A 22518-nucleotide genomic window follows, 5' to 3' on the forward strand; every position below is an offset into this window, starting at 1 on the left:
CACATGGGGCCCTATAGGTTCTCAGTTGCGGCCCTTTGAATCCAAACTTCATAGAATGGCCTTGGGCAGCATGTTTCCCACCCCTGGGACTATTCCAGGTTTCAGTGAGTTCAACAGACCAATGACTAGCAGATTTCTATCTTCTATGCTTCGAATGGACTCATGCTTTACTTTGGACTATTAAAATTTCTTTCTTCCCTCAGAGTATGCCTCAGGTTTCTCCTCTTACCCAAGACTTTTCATGATCCTACCAGTTGTTTTCAATTCATGCCTTCCTGAAAAGTTTTCTCTCTTTACATAGTATACCACCACCTCATCCTTTAGAGTATAAGCTCTTTGAAGGGAGAGATTATTTAGTTTTTGTTTTTACATTTGCTGCATCTAGAACATAAATTAAGTGCTTAATAAATGTTTGTTGAGTCAAATTGAACTGAAATTGAACTGATGGCCTTGAAGGTTTCCTCCAACTCTGGGATCCTTTGCTTTTCTGATTAATTTGGCTAGGCAAGTAGGTAAATTCCCACTGAGTAAAGGCTGTCTAAAATGAAAAAGCAAGCCAACAATAACACAGGAAAGTTTACACGCCCTCAATAAAGAACACAATTTAGGTAGAAGTCAAAGGGAAAAAATAAATCCTGAAGTACTAATTTCTTTGGCTTAATCTAGATAACCCAAACACATGTTGCAGCTAAGCTTTCCAGCTGAACTAAGGCCATCCTGCTTGGTGTGAGGTCTTCTAGTCACTACAGCTTCTGCTGAAGAGTGTTTTCAGCTTGCTTATATGGGTTCACTTTGGAGGCAGCCCTCCATAACAAGAAGGCAGTTACCAACAGGGCAACGAGGAGGCAGCCAGTGCATTAGAAAGATGGCTGGATTTGGAGTCAGACGATATGAGTTCAGTTGCTAGCCTAAATTCTTCCTTCTAATTCATTACCTGTTAAATGGGGAGAGGGGGTGTTGTTTGGACTAGATGGTCTCTGAGACGCTTGGCTGCTCTAAACCTTTGATCCTGCAAATTTGGCTAAGGACTTAATATCACTGCTTTACCAGTTTCTCAAGGGCAGCCGTCTACCCTAGAAGGCATTTACCTAACTTTCCTTCTGTGCAGCATGACCTCCTCTCCTACCCCCAAGAAAGGCAGCCCACCAACACTGTCTTTATCCTATGTCCCTTGTGAGTCCTTTCCTAAAGCTTGGGCTGCTTGGCCAGCTTGAGTCACATGACTAACTGCTCACTTCTGTTTGTAATGTCTCTCAGCCAAGAGGAAAACCATTAGGTGTCAGATTGCAGGCAGAAAGCATCCAGGCAGCTGTCTACTACAGAACAACTTCTTGCCAAGGAACCTTAAATAAACTTTGGGGGGGAAATTGCTCAAAATTATTCTCTCTGTTTGCATTCTATTTAGCCTTGGCTAGATTAATTCATAGAATTTGCTTTTATGTGACGTTTTTGGAGTCTTCATATTTAAAAAAAAAAACCTCCCCCTGCCTTGCGGCTTTCTTTTAAGCAACCATCTAGTCAACTTGCCACTTAGGACAAAGATAATCTATAAAGAATTAGGCAACTCTTAATTTATTTATATTTTTAGCCAAAGGTGATCAGAAAAGTCAAGCAATTTCTGTAAGAACCCATTACTGTATTGCACAGAAAGCAACAAGAAATCTAACTCACAATAGAAAAAAATCAATACTCCTGAAAAACAATAATTAAATACATAAAATGCTTTGCCTCCATTAAAAATTGAATGTGTTTAATATTCTTCTTACAGGATACTGTACGAAAAGCTGCACATTTTTATCCTTTAAAAAAAAAAGATCTGCAAAGCCACTCAGTTCCTCTTTTTTCCATGCCCTAATGCATTCTGCTCCTGGATGAGATAAACACCGATAGTTCCACATGATGTAAATTACTGCAGTAATTTGTGTAGTGAAGAAGAAGGACAACAGAAAGAAATGGGTGAAGAGACATGTCTCCCCCACCCTGCAGAGTTGGCCTGTTTGCAGAAGTAGACAGCTATGAGTGCTAATTCAGGGAAGAAGGAGTCAACGCTTTTCTGATCTATTGCACTTAAAAGGGGGATTTTAGCAAAACGTTGAATACAGCAGACCCCAACTTTCCTTTTAATCCAATTACTTGCCAAAATATCTTCTAGGAGAAAAAACAAGATGCTTTCTCATTCTCTTAGCTTCTCTTACAGATCTTCAGACAAGCCCAGGTGTAACACAAGGTCCAGCCCAAAGCAAGGAAAGGTACTAAGACTATGCAGATAACAATTATAAGGGGTCATACAGTCATAAGACATCAAAAAGCAGGAGGTCAGAAGGAAAAGCAAATGACACAAAGACGAAAGAGCAAAATATTACTGAAGAAACCAACAGGTACAAGCTTAGGAATTTAAGCAGTTAGTTAACATTTTAGGTGCTCATGAGTCAGGGAACATATATGTACAGAAACTAAAAGTGTTCAGGAACACAGGGGTAGGTAAGTCCTAGGTATCAGAAATTAGCAAAGGAACAAAACATAGAAAGAACAATAGAATGAAACCATGCTGTATAATTATAATGACCAAGGTTTGACCAGGAAAAGAGTTAAGAAAAAGTACTTCTCTGCCTTCATTGCAGTAGTGATATCATATGCTGTCAAATGTAATAGATGAGTTAGTTGGTTTTACTTAAGTAATTGGTTTTTTTTCTTTCTGTTTTGAATGTTTGTTATAAGGGAGGGCTTTCTAGGTAGAGATGGAGAGAAGGGATATAAAAGGTCACATAATAAACAAGTTAAAGAAACATAGAAAAAATTAACTGTCAATTCTATAGATAGAGGAAATATTTGTGACCAAACAAGGGTAGAGAGGATCACAGAAGATTAAAAAGGAAATTTTGATTAAATAAAATTGAAATATTTTTGCACAAAAATCCGATAAGGCTAAGATTAAAATGGAAACAGTTGGCTTGGGGTGGGGGGAATCCTTTTAGTAAGTTTCTTTGATAAAAATATCATTTCTAAGATACATAATTAACTGATTCAAATTCATAAGAACAAGAGCTACTCCCCTGTTGATAAATGGCCTAAGGATATAGGCAGTTTTCAAGGGAAGAAACCCAAACTAAATATTTTCATAAATATATTCATATTCTTCCCCCCCCCAAAAAAAAGGCTCCAAAATCATAGACCAACACAAATTAAAGCAATTCTGAGGTTCAACCTCATACTCATCAGGCTGGCAAAGATGACAAGAAGGAAAATAACAAATGTTGGAGAAACGGTAGGAAAATAGGCAAACTGATAGACCTGTGAATGGATTCAACCATTCTGGAAAGAGACTTGGAATTATATTCAAAAAGATACTGAACAGTGTGTGCCCTTTGACCCATCTGTACCACTGCTAGGACTATACTCAAAAGAGATCAAAGAAACAGGAAATATCCTATATGTACAAAAATATTTATAGCCCCCCAAACTGGAAACTAAAGGGATAACCATCAATTGAGGAATGGCCAAATACACTGTGGCCTATGAATGTGATGGAATAATACTGTACTTTAAGAAATGAGAAAATAAATGGTTTCAAAGACAAATGAAAGCCTTATAAGAAGGAAGCATTTAGGGTCTGGAAGGAAACATAGAGTTTTGCATAAATCCAGGAAGGGAATTTATTTTGTTTTTCTATAGTATTTGTTACAAGGCATTTGTTTTTCACTGAGGTTGGTGCTAGGAGGGAGAGAAAATAGATTTCCATTAATTAAAAATATTTTTTAAAATTGAGAGTTTGGGGGTGCTAGAGTTTGCATGGAGTGAGGGTGAACTAGAAATTTTTGTAATGTAAAAACAAAATACAGCAATAAAACAACAAAATAAAGTTTAAAAAGAAATGAATGTGATATAAAGGAAAAGGGTACCAATTAAGTTAATAATGAAATAAAGGGGCAAGTTCAGAATTTTGGCTGTGGTGGCACTTAATTGCAGGATTTAATAAAAGCCTATTGAAGTGAGATTCTGTAATACAAGGGAGTCCTTTCATCTGTAAAATGAGAGGTTTAGAGTAGTAGCGTGTTGGACTTGGAATAAGGAAGACCTGAATATGAATCTGACCTCAGACAGGTATCAACTTTGTGAATGTGGACAAGTCCTTTAAATTATTTCAGCCTCAGTTTCCTTATCTGCAAAATGGACATAATAATAGCTCCCTCACAAGGTTGTTGTGAGGATCAAATAAGATAGCATAAAAGATGCTTAGCAAAACTTAAAGCACTATATATTACTTATTATTATTGGGACAGATAACCTCTGAAGTCACTGCTAGCTTTAAGATTGTCAGCATCTATGTTCTAAATATTCCAGTAGATAAGGAAGTTGGAAAAGGTGACAATATCTGGTACACTGTGATTGGCAAAGGCCAAGTCTGCTTCAAGTCTGCTTCAGAAAAATCCTTACATGCTTTGTCAGGATCCTTGAACACTGAGCCCACTGCTGTGAGTGAAGAATTGGCTGGCTATATCTAGTTGGAAATCAGGCGAGATGGTCATGATTGAAGGTAGCTTTTGGTACCAAGGATTGATTGCCTGCTTCCTTGAGTCAGGCAACCATAGCAATGAGAAAAGGGTGGACTTTGGTGCTCGATACATATCATTTTCTGCCTGGTGTTCTAAATCCATTATCTCACACACACAGTTGCATTCACCTGAAAATAATGCTCCATGTTTGAATTTCTCATTTTCACAAATAGGAAAGGAACAAAATTCAACCCTAGGAAAGTAGCCCTCAGGTATGCGAATATTAAGTTGATAAGAATATACTCACTTTATGTAATTCAATATATTCAATTCATGCATGAATATATTCACTTTATGTAAACACTTATTAAATGTCTCCTATGTCCAAGGCAGTTTATGTGGTACTGGGTAATAGCAATACAAATGTGAAAATAGCCATTTTTTGTTCTCAAAGAGTGGTTAAACATGCATCAGTTACAGTGAATAATAGGATGATATGCACACATATTGTGGGAATTCGAATAGATGGCCTCTAGTAGAGTAAAATTATTTGAAATGTTTTAGCACAACCTGCTGGACATGATAAATTGATGCAACTTGACACCACTCAAACATATCTATGTAAAAATACTTTGTGAATAAAACTCCTCCATAGCAAATGTCAGTGATGCCTGTGAAAGCAGCTGTTGTGGAATTGTCTCCTTATGCATTTCTAATTATCCTTGAATTTAGAAAAAGAAAACGATATTTATAAAATGCACACAGTTGCAAAGTAAGTATCAGAAATGCTTTGAAGACTAATACCCTCAAACAACATTAAAAAGGACTAAAGGGGAGGGGAAGATTGCATCAGGAGTCTTCTCAGTTTCATTTTTGTACTCCTATTAGGAAGGAGATAAGTACAGTATACTCCAAATGGATTTTATTTGACTATACTTTCTTTCTCTTATTAACCTGGATTCAAAGCCTAGCTCTGCAGCCTATCAGCTTGGTGATCTTTCACGAATCACCTAACTTTTCTATCCTCAACTTTCCTCATCTTTAAAATGAAAGGGTTGAACTAGATAATTTCTAAAGATTTTTCCACCTATCATTCTATACTTCTTTCCTTGGCCCAAAGTATCCTAGATTCAGAGCTGGAAGGAAGCCCATGTGGCAACATCTAGATCTAGACCAATCCTTTTATTCCGCAGCTAAGAAAATGGAGGCCCACAGAGGTGAAGGACTTTGCCCAAAGTCATGAAGTAAAGGGAAAGAGGCAAAACTCGAACTGAGTTCTTTTGATTCCAAATCCAAGGCTCTTTTTGCTGGACCATGCTTCCTCTTGAGAATGTTGAAGCAGAATTAAATGAAATTATGCAGAGGAATAATTGCCAAAGGGAAGAGAAAAGCTAAATGTTAAGACAAGAATTCTAGTCATGCTAAAGGGCCTTTTAAAAAGAGGCTCTCAAAGAGAGAGATCCAGTTTCAGCTCTGAGTATTTGAGCATTTTTACTTCATTAAGTAATGCACATTCCATTTATAGGAATAAAACACAATCCAAAGTAATTTTATAAATTACTGGCCTGTTCCTCCAGACCCTAAGTGCAATTCCCATTGGAGTCCATATATATTATGTATTAAATTTCCTAGTTAAAAAAATGATTCTCACTTCTAATAAAGCAAAGAGTAGCTTAAACAAGGTTTGCTGGAGATGGGAGCCGGGCTGTCATCCCAGGAAAGATTTACTTTCCAGTAAACTTTCATGGGCTCCTTCTGAGTTGGAAGTTCAAATTAATGGGGTCAGAGCTATGTAAGTACAAGAATGTTAAGCTTGCCTCCAAGATTTTCTTTATGACCTTTGAGGAAACCCTCCATTAGAATTCTATGAGCAAAGCCATTTGTGACAAAAACTGAGAAGCAAATTGAGTCTGGATTTACTGTAGGATGATCTGGTATATGATTATGTATATATATATATATATATATATTTTTATGTATACTTACACACATATATATTAATAAATGCATACATATGTGTCATGTGTATAGAACACGAATAAGATATAAACATATACATATGCACTTACAATAGAAATATATATGTATAATATACACACACCTGTGTATACACATGTATTAATATATGTGTAATATATATGTATATAGGATACAAATAAGAAGTAATATATACATATATGTACAATATGTATCCACACATATAATATATACATATATGTATACATGCATACATACATATTTATTAGATTGGGATTCAGAGACCCAATTTGCCTCTCAGTTTTTGTCACAAATGGCTTTGCTCATGGAATTCTAGGATGGAGGGTTTCCTCAAAGGCCACAAGGAAAAACATTTTTGCATTTGCACAGCTCTGACCCCAGTAATACATACACACATAGACACACAGAGTCATTTTTATAGATAGATAGATAGATAATAGACAGTCATTGATCTAAAGAGGAAAATATTCTCAAATCCCTTTGCCTAATTGTAACAAGTTGACTAAAAGTTTTATAGAGAGACATTGAGCCACAAAATATTAATAACTTTTCCTTCCAAAGTTAGTATTGAATTTTTGTTTTGTTTTATAATCTCTGATTGCATATAGTCCTAACTGTATATAAATCACCATCAAGTAAATTATTTATCCTGTAAAGATCACAATTCCACATAATTTGGGAGGGCTATCTTCTCTATTCTCTTTATCTTTGGGGAATATGGCCACAGCCATCTTTACTCAATGACAGAAGTTACCATTATTATGATTTCCCAGAACTTACCTTATTAAAATCCTTCTTCCTTTCCCAGAATAAGGGAGACTCATCTTTGCAACAGATACACAGGATAGTGAAGCCATCTTGGCACCCACTATGTGTGTACATTCCCTCCCTTCAAGGTTCCTCTCTCTTCTTAATCCTCCCCATGCCCAAACCCAGTTGACTTGTGCTAGGCTGAGGGTGTGAGGGGAAGGAGGTGGGTCGGGCAGAGGTCTTCCAGCTACTAGGCCTCAATGTAATGAGGGTACCTTAGCTTTGCTGCCTAATTTGGATTTGTGGGAGATGGTTGGGTCCCAGCTGTTACCTCTTTCCCCATATAGGCTCTGGGTACTTGCAGCTGTAGAGAGATCTTTGCCAAAGTAAAATTAGGAGACTGAAAGCCACTGTGTGGGAATTGAAGGGAAGTTCAGAGAAAGGGGCAATAGTGGTGGAGGTGAAACAAAGCGACTGGGAATTATGGAAACTGGGGCTGGAACAGAAGGACTGTTGTTCCATCCATGAGTGCAGCACTTGTGTGTACTGACTAGTTGGTTAAGCATTAATTTTTTTTTTTGGTTTAGACTTATAATCTCATTGCCACAGTAAACTCTAAGTAAGAGGACTCCCTCAACCATGCAGACTTGAATGGGCTTTCTTATTTATAGCCCTCGAAAGCTAGTTGCCTGGGCCATCGAGAGGTTAAGTAGCTTGCCTAGCAGGGTCACATAGCCAGTATTGGTCAGAAGCTCGACTTGAAGCCAATGTTTTCCTGACTCCAAGGCAACCTCTCCCTCCACTGCACCACACTGCCTTTCTTGAGCAAACATGATTTCCTATAAATTGAAATAATTTGAAATGAGTTAGTTACTATCATGCACAATAATATGCAAACTCTCAATTTTTTATGGATTTTAGGGATTTCATAACCTACCTATTTTGAATTTTTTTTAAAAAATCGATAAATTGTATTGTATTTTTACTTGGAACAGGGTTCTTAACTTTTTTGTACCATGAAGCCCTCTGGCAGTCTAATGAAGCCTAGAGGGACTTTTTCAGAGTAATGAATTTAAATAATTGAAGTAAATGCTAACTTTCAGTTAGAGATTAGTAAAAATAAAGATATGATTGTTTTGTTTCATTTTGATTTCACTGACCCTTCTCCAATATATCATCTATGTCTCTCTCTGCCCCTACTTCCAAGTTGTAATGCCTTGATATAGAGTATTTTCTGTTAGTGGTCAAAATCCAAAGGACGCAAAACCCAAACACACACACACACACACCACACACACACACACACACACACACACACACACACACACACACACACACACAATCTTCCCCTCAGAAAACTGGTAGTAATATGATTGAAATCTAGAGAGGTAGACTAGAACCTAAAAGTGTAGTAGGGACTCCCACTCTATGCATACCTCTGGTGGAGCCAGATTATGAAGGGCCTTAAATGCCAGGATGAAGAGATTGTATTTTATCTTAGAGGCAATAGGGAGACGCTGAAAATTTCTGAGCAAGGAAGTGACATGATTTTTCTTGTGTGGGTCATTAGGCCAACTCATCTGAGTGAGTATGTGTCTCATTCAGGAGGCTGTTTAATGTACTGAGCCAATCATTACAATGCCATTTGCAAAAGGTGGTTTCTAGAGGAACTCCCTATGCCTAAGGAATTCCCTTTTCCATTTGGACCCTTAAATGGACATCTTCTATGATGGGGCAAAATATCCTAAAGAAGAAAACGCCTGCCTATTTCATGCCTTTCTTTACAATGATCAGAAGACTTCTAAACTTTCCTGGGTTGTTATATCTTCCAAGAAAACTTATATAATTTCAATATTTTCATGGGTGATACTGCTTCTCAAGCCAGGATGTGTAACTGAAAAGCTGCCTAAGAAAAAACTGTCACATTTGGCAGAACTGCATTCTGGGTCTCAGTTTTTGACTCAGCCCTGCCATTTATTTGACTACTTTTGACCTTAACTTCCTGCATTTAAATTGAGAACAAATATTTTGTTACCTCCTAAAGGAACAAATGGAGTTTCTTTCCTACTGACTTTCATCAAAGAGAAATTTGACTTCCATGATTTAATGCTACTTTAAACAAAGAGAAAACTGCTTGGCACATGTTTTGTTTACAAAAATAGTTTGTTTAGTTTAAGAAGTTATTTTACAAAACTCAATAAGACTGTGAAACCAGATGAGAAACATCATCCTGAATTTAAAAAAAAATCCACCTCAAATGAACTGTGTTTGCCTCACTGCTTTTGTTTTATCATGAAATCCTGAGTCTTGAAAAATAAATGACATATGCAAAGATGCTTCTTAATGTATGTACTTCACTTTGAAAAAGTCGACATGTGGTGTTACATAGTTTTCCAAGGGGGTAGTGCTGAGGATGGCATTTTCCCTCCAATGATTTCCAGCCACCTCAGGTTTTTAATACTAGGGACAGGGACAGGAATTTTTATTTCATTAGTTTAGGGAACTTCCAGGTGAGGAAACTCCCTCTATCAATGCACCCTCTTTGAATCTTATAGTGTTAGAGAGTTGCCTAGAGCACTGATAGGTTAAGTAACTTGCCCAGAATTGCACAGACTGTATGTATCAGAACAGAATTGAACCCATGTCTTCCTGCCTTCAAAGCTAATTCTCCATCCATTACACCAGACTGTCCTTTTTGATGTTACATTACATAATTCATAAAACAAAAGTTTTTCTGAACTTTTAAGAAGTTCCTTGATTTTTCAGAATCACTAGGCAAGTCACGTAACCATTATTTGCCTCAGTTTCCTCATCTGTAAAATGGGGATAATAATAGCAACTACCTGTCAGTGCTGTTATGAGGATCAAGTGAAACAATATTTGTGAAGCACTTTGCAAACCTTAAAATGCTGCATAGATACCATTATTATTGTTATTTTAATGTTATTTTTATAGTGAGCTCTTTATTGTTTGCCAAGCAGTTTCTATTCATCATTTCATTTGACACACATAACAACCCATAGGAATGATGAAACTGGGGATCAAGGAAACTTAGTGGTTAATTAGTCCATGGTCACACAACTTCTGTCAAGGGGATTCAAGACCAGAGCTCCCAGATGGTAATTCCTATCTTCCTTCTACTATTCCATACTACCTCAATAAAACAAAAAAAAATTGACTCATTTATAAAGCATTTTAGAATTTGCAAGTTGCTTTCTTTACAACAACTCTGTGAAGAAGACAGTGTAAATATTGTCCCATTTTACATTGAAGAAATCTGAGTTTCTGAAAGGTTAAGAGACTATATAGTAAGGAATCCAGGTAGAATTTTAACCCTGGTGTTCTGATTCAGAGCAAATATCTAAGCCAATATTGAAGTCACTTGGTATAGTAATGAGGGTATTGATATAAGAAAAGAAGGTGGGAGAGGTCTGAATTATTCTATCAATACCATGCCCGTTGATGTCGATCTTTTTAATATGTGATCAATAACACAACTCTGGTGTGCAGAGAAGGCCTATTTGTCCTCAAACAAGCTATGTCCTTCATTAAAGATTAAGAAAAAGAGGGCTGTGTTCTGTGTTCAAATGGAGCCCAAAGTGGTCACAGACAACTGCAAATGAGCTTGCAAGGCAACTAGAGAGGAAGAGAGATTTGAGACAGAAAACACTGCAATACATAGAGAAGATCATGTTCAATAAAGAATAAAGCCTAAGAGTAGCTGGGAAAAGGAACCCAACTTGAAGAACACAGAGCAGTCCTTCCTGACTTAGACTGGAAATATTTTCAGTGTTGGAAACTTCAAAGCTGAATATTTTGCCTTGCAGTTTATTTCAATGTTCCAACAGACCAACGTATGATATGCCCTCTCAAATCTTGGCTGCATTTACATAGTAACTTTCACAAGTTAAACTCTTTTTTAAAAAGAGGCCAAATATCCCTAAGGATGAAAACCTTACAAGCTGAGATCAGCCATAAAACTGGGCCTTAGGATTTCATATCTACTCCAGATTACCAGTTTCTCATGTTTTAGTGCCACTTTGAGATTCATCAGGGGTACCCAAAGCAAATAATCCCAGTCTTTCTATATGCCATATAGTTAAGTGGAAGTTTCAATAAATTACTGGGATTAAAAAAAAGTCCAACAATGTTTGAAGTATAATTTTGTGAATAGAACACTGGTTTTCACTTCAGAAAGACCTAGGATCAAAACCTATCTTAGATGCTCATAAATGTTTGACCTTTGGTAAGTCATTTATATGCACCTCAGCTTCCTCATCTGGAAAGTGGTGCTGAGGATCAAATACAATAATACGAATAAAACACTTTACAAACGTTCAATTGCTATGTAAATATGAGCTATAATTTCTCTTTGTTTTTTGATTGGCCTAATGCCTTTTTAAAAACAATTTATTACTTTATTTTGATTTATCAACAATCAATTCCATAAGCTTTTGAGTTTTAAATTTTTCTCTCCCTCCCCAAGACAGCACGCAATCTGATATATGCTATACATATACATTCCTATTAAACATATTTTCACATTAGTCACGTTGTAAGTAAGAATTAGAACCAATAGGAGGAACCATCAGAAAAAGGAGACAAAACACAGCAGAAGAAAAAAATAGCAAATAGTGTGCTTCAGCTGTATTCAAACTCCATAGTTCTTTCTTTGCATGTGGATAGCATTTTCTTTGGAGATGTCTTAAATCCTTGCATTGCTGAGAAAGGCTAAGTCTATCAATGTTAGTCATTCTACAACATGGCTCTTACTATGTACAATGTTCTCCTGGTTCTGCTCACTTCACTCAGCATCAGTCCATACAAGTCTTTCCAGCCTTTTCTGAAGTCTGCCTGATGAGCTATAATTTCAAGGTTATCAGATAAGTATCACCCTCGTCAAAATGACCTGAGCTGGAAGGAAGGAGGGAAGTATAAAGCAAATGAATGAATGATATAAAAAAAAATCATTGCTAAAAATTGCCAGCTGGTGCTATTAAAGAAATACTTCTCTATTGTTTTAAAGATCTTAGCCAAAATATTTGCAACTAGCAACAACGTTATTGATTAGTTTTATAGATATAAAGAGATCAGAAAGATCTGCAAACACAGGTGTACTTCACTTTATGCAGTTTTGTCTTAATGCTAAGTACATCAAATTTCAGTGTATCAAATCTTAATTTGTTGCCTAAATAGTGTCTAATTGGCAAATCAAATTTTCACATTGATTCATGGGGCTGCGATTGAGCTGTCTTGCCTTTATTTTTGCCATTTCAACTGTCAAGGACTTCCTAGCCTTCAGGTTTAAGTTTCCAGAATCAAATCACTCCATTCTACTTATTCTTTGTTAATAATGATATTTACGTAGCCCTTTAAAGTTTTCGAAGCACTTTAAGTACATTATTTCATTGGGTTTTTACAATGACAATGGAGGTAGATGACAAGTATCATTGCCATCACCATTTTACAGATGAAGAAACTGGGGCTTAGACAATTTATATAAATTGCTCAGCATTGCACTGCTAATGTCAGAGGCAAGATTTGAACTCAGGTTGCCCTGTTACCAAGCCTGGCTCTCTATTCTACTCTGCCTTTCTAAGTTAAATTATCAGTGGCATCAAACAAAAGAACTCTAGAATCCTAGACCTGGAAGGGAATTTATATATAAAGAAAACTTTTCTGATTTAAACAAGAATGTGTGAATTTCTTGGCAATATGGACACCCTCTCTACATCAATCATATCCAAAGAAGTATGGTGCAAAAGACAGCCTATTGAAGTGTGGGAAGAAAATATTAAAACAGCTATTTTTGTATCTTATATAAAAATAATGGGGCAGCTAGATGGTGCAGTGGATAGAGCACCAGCCCTAAAGTCAGGAGGACCTGAGTTCAAATTTGGCCTTAGACCAAACACTTGACACTTACTAGCTGTGTGACCCTGGGCAAGTCACTTAACCCCAATTGCCTAAACAACAACAAAAAAAGACATTGTTTACTAATAATTAATATATGAATGGATACTGGTACCTTCACTTCATCCATATTCTAGAAAATCACATATTACATATAATATTCAAGGTGTCTTGGGGTAATGAGTGGGAAAACTACAATATGGAGCAGTTGACAGTCGCATCTTTAATCATCCATTTACTTTCAGCACAGTGCAATGTATAGCACTCTCTGTGTCTAATTAAGTAGATTTATGGATGATGTTGTATAATTTTAACTAAACTTACCCTCACAAAAATGGAGAAGTGGCTTAAATTTATTTCTGCAAAGAAAATGCAAATTGAAAAAATTCTACAATATACACAATTGTACAATATTAAAAATTATTGTACAAGGGAACAACAAGAAAATGGCAGAGCCAATGACCAGCTACCCTTGGTATGAGCTCTTTTTTAGTCCTATTTGTGAAGTAAAAACAATGATGATCGAATTAGATCTAATGAGTAGCCAATAAAAATGTGAAATTATAAAGATTATTTGAAATATGAATTTGCATCTGCTATCACTGATGGCAAACATTGTCCTAAGATTATATTATTCTTTGAGATATTAACTAATGATTCTGTGAAGTCACCATGATTAGTAAAATCTTTAAAAGCTAAACATCTAGAACATGAAGAAAAATCTGTATTTTTAGCAATTTTTAAAATTTGTGTGATGTTTAAGATACAAAATTTCATCAAACTTAAGATAAATGTTTAGAAGACCCATATGAAGTTTGTTACTTAATAGTGAAAGACCAAAAAGGTACATAAAACTAGGACAAATTTGTTCTTCCTGCCATGACAAAAATTGCTGAAATAATAATAGAGGAAAACAGTAGGACAACAAAGCAAAATGCATTTCTTTGTTCTGATAGTCAGCAAATAATGCTAACAATGAATTTTAAAAACTGTCGGATATTTGAGGAAACAAGTATTAGAGCAAATTATGCTGTATGAGGTTTACGATATACACTTGGCTAAAAGTATAAATGTTTCTAACATTTCTAACTATATATTATTTGCTAGATTGTGTTTCAATAATGAAATGCAAGAAATACTTTTTGTGACACACTAAAGAAAGATTCAACAGAGAAGACATTATCAACAGTAAGTGGCTTCTTTAATTTTTAAAAAATATTTTACGAAAAAAGATCTCTGTAAAAGTAGCCACTGACAGAATGGCTAAGAAAAGATTATCAGATAAAATTACAGAAATTGAACCATGCATGAAATTCATTTGGTGTATCATACATAGAAAAGCAACTTCAGCAAAGAAGTGGGTTCAGAAGTGCATTGTGCTTTAGGATGTTGTTGATATGTTTAATTTTTCAAAAATGAAGATTTTTTTTAATACTTGTAATGAAATCGGTTGTAACATTTAATTTTGTCCAAATGCTAGATAGTCACGTATCACATGTGGTAACAGCAATGATGAGTCATCCATTTTTTTTTCAACAAGGCATTATTCCTAATTTTTGCAGATTATTTTTGTGGTAATTAATGGCAGTCAGTGGTATTATATCTGCCAAATATTTTAAAACCTATAACCACTTGATCTTCACCCCCATCCACCCCAAGGATGGTAGGGCATGGACACTGAGAGAAGATTTTATGGTAAATAGTAAAAAAAGAAAGTATATTTTGTGTGTGTGTACATATATAGACACACACACTTCATGAAGAGGGCAGGGGTAGTAATTAACCACAAAATCAGGGATGTAAGAAAAATTCTACCATAGGAATAATAGTATATCCTCTCTTTCTCCCATAGGAATTGATACTCCTAAGAAAGAGGTACAACTGGAAAAAAAATTTAAGTCAAAGAGCAAGATCTACAAAGCAATAACAAAGAAACTGTTTTTAAAATACTTCTTAAGAGTATCCTCTAAGCTTTGATAAATAGGTAAAAGAACCACGAATTAAAGAATAAGATTAATGAAGATAATGAAATATTGTGATTCATATTAAAGATATTAAAGATCTTACAGTTTTTAAATTAAAGGTCATACAAACTCCAGTCAGCTATCAAAGTGATCTTCCTAAAGCATAAGCCTGATCCTGTCATCCCCTATCCTACCATTCATTAAACTCCAATGTCTCCTTATTAGCTCCAGAATCAAACATAAAATTTTCTGTTTAACTTTTAAAGACCTTTATAAACTTCACTTTTCTTATCTTTCCAATATTTTTATACCTTACTTCCTCATATTCTAAGATCTAGTGACAGTGACCTTAGTATTCCTTGTACATGCATTCCATCTCCCTACTTTGTGCATTTTGTATTAACTCTCCCTCATACCTGGAATGCTATCATCTCTACCTTCTGGCTTTCCTGGATTCCTTCAAATCTCAAATAAATCCTACCTTCTTCAAGAAGCCTTTCCTGGACCCTCTTAATGCTAGTGATTTCTCTCTGAAATTATTGCAGTGTATCCCTTATAATTAAGGAATTAATTAAGGAGGAATAAAAGGAAGGTCTTGTTTCACTGAGGGCCCAGTTCATTTTAGATTACATAAATATATAGTGTATTATGACAATGCAGTTGTGTGACTTCATCCAACTTTATTTAGCAACTGAGTAGGGATGGAGGAGGCCAATGGTGGAAGCAATCCAGGATTTGACAAGGGATGCATAGCAGAACAGGAAGGTGACAAATTTAAGAGTGGAGGACAGAGTGGAGTGGAATTAGTTACCTAAAGTGACAAAATTGAGAAGGAAGAAAAGTGAAGTCAAAGTAGAATTAACAGCTTGAGAAAGTACTGTGTGGTCCTTATGAGGGGAAAGCATTGGTTTAGGAGCAGTGACATGTCAAGAGAGATGTAATAATAGGAGGTTATGGTCACATAGGAGAATATATATTTTTAATTAATGAAGCAGGACATTTATAGACAATGGTGAGTGCCAGAATGTGCCCAGTCTTGGGGATAGTTGAGATGGACAGGAGTAGTAGGTCATGGAATCTAAGGAGACAAAGGCATTGGGAGCTTAAGATATTTGAGGGAACGTTACCATGAATATTAAGTCTTTTAGTAGATGGGCAGAAGTTGAGGAAGAGAGAAGACAGGTACAGAACTCTTTGAAAAAGGAGAGAGGATGACCTGGGAGCTAGTAGACAATAGCCATCATGATTTGAATAGGGTGAAATATTTTTAATAGAATGAACTTCAAGGCAGGGAGAGGTTGCTGAGTAATGAGGGCAGAGGCACAGTCTCAAAGTGGTATGGGGAGCAAGCAGTATTCTGATCCCACCACCAAAACCAGAGAGCTTGAGAGAAGATATAGTTCTAGAGAGTCTGGAGTATCATAGGAGGGAAACTGGGTCTTAGTGAGTGCAAGTAGATAGGGAAAAAGTATGAGAGGAATTCTAGAATGAAGAGAAGTTTGTTCTATGTTGAATGGGAATTTCAAAAGACATAGTGTAAGGAGTGGAAGAGTTGGAGTGAGAAATAGATGGGAGAGGAGAATGGGGCTTTATTATCACAACCTTGTATAGGGCTACTGTATTACTGACTTTCCATAGAAATCTTAACAGTTTTCTACTTGGCACAGTTCTTAACCAGGATATGGAAAAGTTGTGTGTTTTTTCCACTGTTTTGTCACCTTTTGAATTTATCTTTTCCTGTTTATCATTTTAGTTATATCCTCATTCCGAGCTACGATCATTGTTTACCTATGTTCTTATCAGATTCCCTGTCACCAGCAGTATGTACTTTGCATCACTTCTCTAAGGAATAGACCATGACCCTCAGATATTGACTCTACTTTGCGTGTATCTTGTAGGTGCCTTTACATGTTTGTTTGTTTTAGGCAATTGGGGTTAAGTGACTTGCCCAAGGTCACACAGCTAGTAAGTGTCAATTGTTTGGTCTGAGGCCAGATTTTAACTCAGGTCCTCCTAACTTTAGGGCCAGTGCTCCCTTTACATGTTTATGTTGCCTCCCTTACTAGAATGTAAGCTCCCTGAATACAAGGATTAAAAAAATTTTTTTATTGTATTTCCAAAGCTTAGCAAAGTGCCTGGTATGTAGCAAATGCTTAATAAATGCTTTTTGCTTGATGAAAGAAGTGGTGGTGGGGTTTGGGTACAGGATATGCTTGAGTGGCAATAGATTAAGTGATGTGAGTATAGGGAGAGTAGTAGGAAGTGGGAGTTTGTAAGCAGCAAGCAAATAGTGGTAGAAATCCTCGAAGTCTGTCTGGGTAGTGTTGAAAGGAATAGGCCAGAGCAAAGGACTTTGAACATACCTGCCCCTCTAGGCTGGGAGGAGCCAGCAGGGAAGATAAATATTAATATGCAAGCTCACTCTTTAAACAGTAATAATAATGATATGGGAGATAATTCCATTTCTTTCCTCTGCTCTCCTTTCCTTCCTTCCTCTTGTATTTTTTTTCCTTTCTTCACTCCTTCCTTCCCTCTGTCTTTCCCTCAATCTTTAATGGCCCTGTTTTTCATTAATTCCAATTCCCACAAGCATCTGTTAAGGGCCTAAGTGAAATGTTAGCTTACCTTGCCCAGAACCAACCAGGCCTTCATTTTCCTGGCTAACAGCTCTAAACTATGTCATCACCACTGTGGTCTCCATCCTCACCAGAAACCTGGACTGGATTCCTCCTCTTTGAAGGTCTTCAAGAAGAGGCTGGTGGCCACTTGTCAGATATAAAGGGGTCTCTTTTGTGTATTCCTTTTTCCATAGTGAGCCTAATTCATAAGAACCATCATGGACTCTGATAAGTGAGCTTTCATCTCATATTGAGTGATGAAGTGATGAAGGTTTTCTCCTCACTTCCCTGGCACCAACTTCTAAACTCGGTCCCCCTACCCCACACCAGATATCTGGTTCTCCTTTACATATATATATGTATTTTTTTCCCCCTCATTAGAATGTAAGTTCACTGAGGGCAGGGACTGTCTTACTTTCTTGCATTTGCATCCCTGGTGCCTGGCACATAGTAAGTGCTTATTAATTGTTTTATCTGGATATCTACAGGGATTATGAATAGGAACACAGACTGGAGAAGTCTCTGTTTTTGAGAAGCTTACATTCTTCCTAGTAGAGGGGCATAGAAAGGAGGCACGATACAATTGCTCCACCTACAAGTGGATATAAGGTAGTTTAAGGAAGGAAGGAACCTTTACAACAGGGCTGATCAGGAAAGACTTTCCTACAAGATAACTCTTGAGTTGAACCTTGAGGGAAGGTATCCTTAGTATCCATGTTTGAACAGTGGAGCCTATTAAGTCCTATGGGCATATAACAGCACTTTAGGAGCCCTGTTCTCAGGAAGGAGGGCAAACATGAGACAGGAATATTCTGGTTTTTGTGTTTGGGGTTTTCGCCATAAGGTCCTTTATACATTGCTCTGTAGAAAAGCCATAAAAAGAATATAAAGAATATGGAAGAGCAGAATAGGATGCTGACTCAATGTACCTTCTGCATCTAATGAATGAAAAAAAGGCCTGTAGCAAATATGGTTTGGATTTTATAGTTCTCTATTAAATTTTTTTCAATACCCATTGATGGGTCCTGTGATAAACACGCTGAAATTTAAGCCAAACAGTAAGAACTTGTTCTGATTACCAAATAAAGAGACAATTGAACAATGACATTTGTGATTTATTGTAGGGTTTTATTTCCTGGCACTCATTTTTGTGGGGAGGTGATTTCTGTTTATGTTCATCAAGAGAACCGCCCAGGCTCCCACCAGCCTTTCCCATGGATGCTGAAGAGTTTGTTTATTTTTGTATAATAACTTCAATGTTGTGTGTGATTTCAGCTGAGTTGGCTATATTGTACGGCATTGTCAGAAATGTATATTTAGAAACTATTTTTGCACAGTCTGTTTTGTGAGAAAAACAAGGGGGAAAGAAAGAAAATAATTCCAAGTTGCTTTTGCAGGAGTTGGACTAAGTCCTGGCGCCTGCCCATTGCTAATTCTTGGTTGAGGACTATGGACCAGACGGCAATGTGATTGATACACAGGAAAACTGAGGTAGCTGGTGGTCTGTTGAATAGATCTGTGGAGTCAGGAAGACCTGAGTTCAAGTCTGGCCTCAGACGCTTAGTTATGTGACTTTGGAGAAGTCACTTAACTATTGTCTGCCTCAGTATTCCCATCTATAAAATGGAGATAATAATAGCACCTATCTCTCAGAGTTGTTGCAAGGATAAAATAAGATAATATTTGCATAGTGCCTGGCACATAGTAGGTGATATATAAATGTTAACTATTATTATTAAAACATGCTGAGTCTGGAGTCAGAGGACCTCAATTTGGTTCCTAACTTTGACTTATGACCTCTGTATCTTTGAGTAAGTCATTTCACTTTTCTGGGTCTAAGTTTCCTCATACAAAATGAGGAAATTTAACTAGATGACTGACAAAGTCCATTTCAGTTTTCAACCTATGATCCTGCCTTATGAACTAGGTCAGGGGTGGGGAACCTGCAGCCTCAAGGCGACAAGGGGCCCTCTAGGTCCTCAAGTGCAGCCCATGCAGCCTATGTAGCCTTGAGGCCGCAGCTTCCCCACCCCTGACCTAGGCTCACTATTGAGAAAGGAAGACAGAAAAATAATCTTCATTATAACAAACCTGAGAAGTGGATTCCAACCTCTGCTGGAAGATTTCCAAAGATGGAAAACCCACCACCTCCAAAGAAAATACATTCCACTTTGGGGCAGCTCCGTGCATTAGGAAGCTTTCCTAACAACAAGTCTCTTTGAAACTTCAACCCATTGGTCGAAGACCTGTCTCCGATGGGACCAAATGGAACAATCCCATGCCCTCTTAGACAGGATGGCTCAGTTATGATGGCCTGTCTGAGTTTTCTCTTCTCTGGGAAAAACATGACCATTTGCTTTAACTGGTTCTCATACAGTGTACAATCAAGGCTCTTTTCCAACCTGGTGCCCTCCTCTGGACATTCTACACTTTATCAATGTGCTTGTTGTCCTTCACGATACCCAGAAGTGAGAACAATGCTTCAGGTAAGAACAGAAGACAAGGGTTTTACCATCATCGTATTTCTGGAAACTATGCCCCTCTTAACACATCGCTGACTCTTAGCCACATAATACTGCTGTCGTACTGAACTCTCAGTCCACTAAAATCCTAGATTGTGTATCAGTGAAGTGTTGAGTTTTTATATCTAAGTGTAAACATTTACCTTTATCCTTACCTGAATTTTATCTTAGGAGATTCAGCCCAATGCTATTGCCTGCTAACCAAATGCCACTTAGAGAGCAGACAAGCCAGTATGGTTGAAGAAGCAGGGTACCATAAGAGGGAGATGGGATTCAGCACATGCCAGTCAAGTTGAACTTCTACCACTCTTGACTACCATCACATCTTAAACCTCAGTGGTTTCAACCTAGGCCCCAACCCAGGGGTCTTAGGGAATAACAATAACCTCTAAACCACCAGATCTGTTTCCAGTAGTCAATGAGGGGTGAAATCATTATGGAGAAAGGCCCTGACTTCCTCATCACTACTGGTAACAACTGCTGAATAACTAAAGCTAACAGGTAGATGGACTTCAGAGTCCTGGAAATGGAGTCATCTTCTGAAAGACCTGCTTCTAGACCAGTCATCATCTGGAGAGATGGCTCCTGTAGAGAAGGGGCCAGCCATCCCCACCAACTACCAACCAACTACCAGTGCTTAGCACTGGGCCCAGCACACAGTAAGTGCTTAATGAATGTTTATTGATTGACTGACTGGGTGCCATTCACAAGGCAGACAAACCAGCCTAGCTAAAGCAAGAAAGCACCTTGAGACAGGACATGGAAGGTAGCATTTTACTTCCTGGGATCTTAATTATCTTTCCTGTGAATTCTATAAAATACGCTTTCTCAAAAATTAAAGTGCATTTCTATGCTTAGATTTCCTCTGCTTCTCTATCACAAAGACTAGGATATAATCATTTCCTTTCAAAGTTCCCATAATTTCCATTCTAGAAACTAGCTTTTCACTGTTTAGCATGAATCAGATTCAGAACAAAATTTCCCTTGTCGATTCCTCTGCTTTTTGAAGGGTAAAATTATCACTAAGGTGAGTCAAGGAGTTATTACCTGCTCTGCTTTCGTTATATATAGAGAGAGAGAGAGCTCTAGCAGATAATTGGATAATTGAGGTTGCAATCACAATTATACCTCTGTACAAGAAAGTATCTTTTCCCAAAATTCCTCATCTATTTCCTCTTTCTGTAAAGGAAGTCTATTGTATACTTCAATGACAAACTTATTTGTTTCTCCCTACTTTGAACTTCATGCAAATATTCTCTGTAGTGCTTCCCCCTCTGATTTCCTCACTTGAGTATTTCTTCTTCATGTACAAGGCCACTCCCTTTTTATTTACCCTTTTTCTTTGAAAGTCACATAAGATGAGCAGAGATGGAGAGATTGTGCTCTACATCACCCACCACATTACATTATGGCCTCTTCTCCCAAATCTCACCTTCTAAACTTCCCTGTTTCTGTCAAGGTCACGCAGGCTCACAACCTAGGCATCATCCTCATCTCCTTCCTCTCCTTCATGCACATATCTATTCAGTTTTCAAATCGTGTGTTTTCTACCTCCACAATATCTCTTGCATCTATTTTCCTCTTTCTACTCCTACAGCCATTGCTTTAGTTAGGACTTTCATCACTTCTCACCTAGACAAAGCCTCCTAAATTGCTTCTCTGCCTCAAGTCTCTCCTTGACACACATCTGTCAAAGTGATTTTCCTGAATCCCAGGTCTGAATAATCACTCCCTAGTGATTCCTTACTGACTCAAAGATCAAATATTATTTCATCTTCATCTCATATTTTTAAATTTAAATTTCTGTATATTATAATATATAATGAACATAGTAATCATAATAATAACTAACATTTATGTGGCACTTTAAAGTACACAAAATGCTTTACAGATAGTATCTCATTTAATCCTCACAACCCATTCTGGTCCTCCTGGCTTTAAGGACAGCTCTCTATCCACAAGCATCCTTGGCTTCCTAAAAGTGAACAGAGCACTGGTGTCCAAGGATCTTGGCTGAAACTACACCTTTACCTGTGAGATATCTGGCAAGTCATTTAGGCTCTCTAGGACCTCAGTGTCCTTATCAGTAAAATGAGGAAGTCAGATAACCTCTGCGCACATCTTCCAGTTCTAGATTTATAATCCTGTAAGTTTGGCTCATGTATATGTAGCCTTATTCTCAGGGCCTCTCCATTTATTTTGTAGATTGGGGAGGAAAACAGCATATGCCTGTAGTGCAATTTCATTGTCAATGGCAGAA

The sequence above is a fragment of the Phascolarctos cinereus genome, unplaced genomic scaffold (genome assembly GCF_003287225.1).
Source record: "Phascolarctos cinereus isolate Bilbo 61053 unplaced genomic scaffold, phaCin_HiC Scaffold_5;HRSCAF=322, whole genome shotgun sequence".
Classification (NCBI taxonomy): Eukaryota; Metazoa; Chordata; class Mammalia; order Diprotodontia; family Phascolarctidae; genus Phascolarctos; species Phascolarctos cinereus.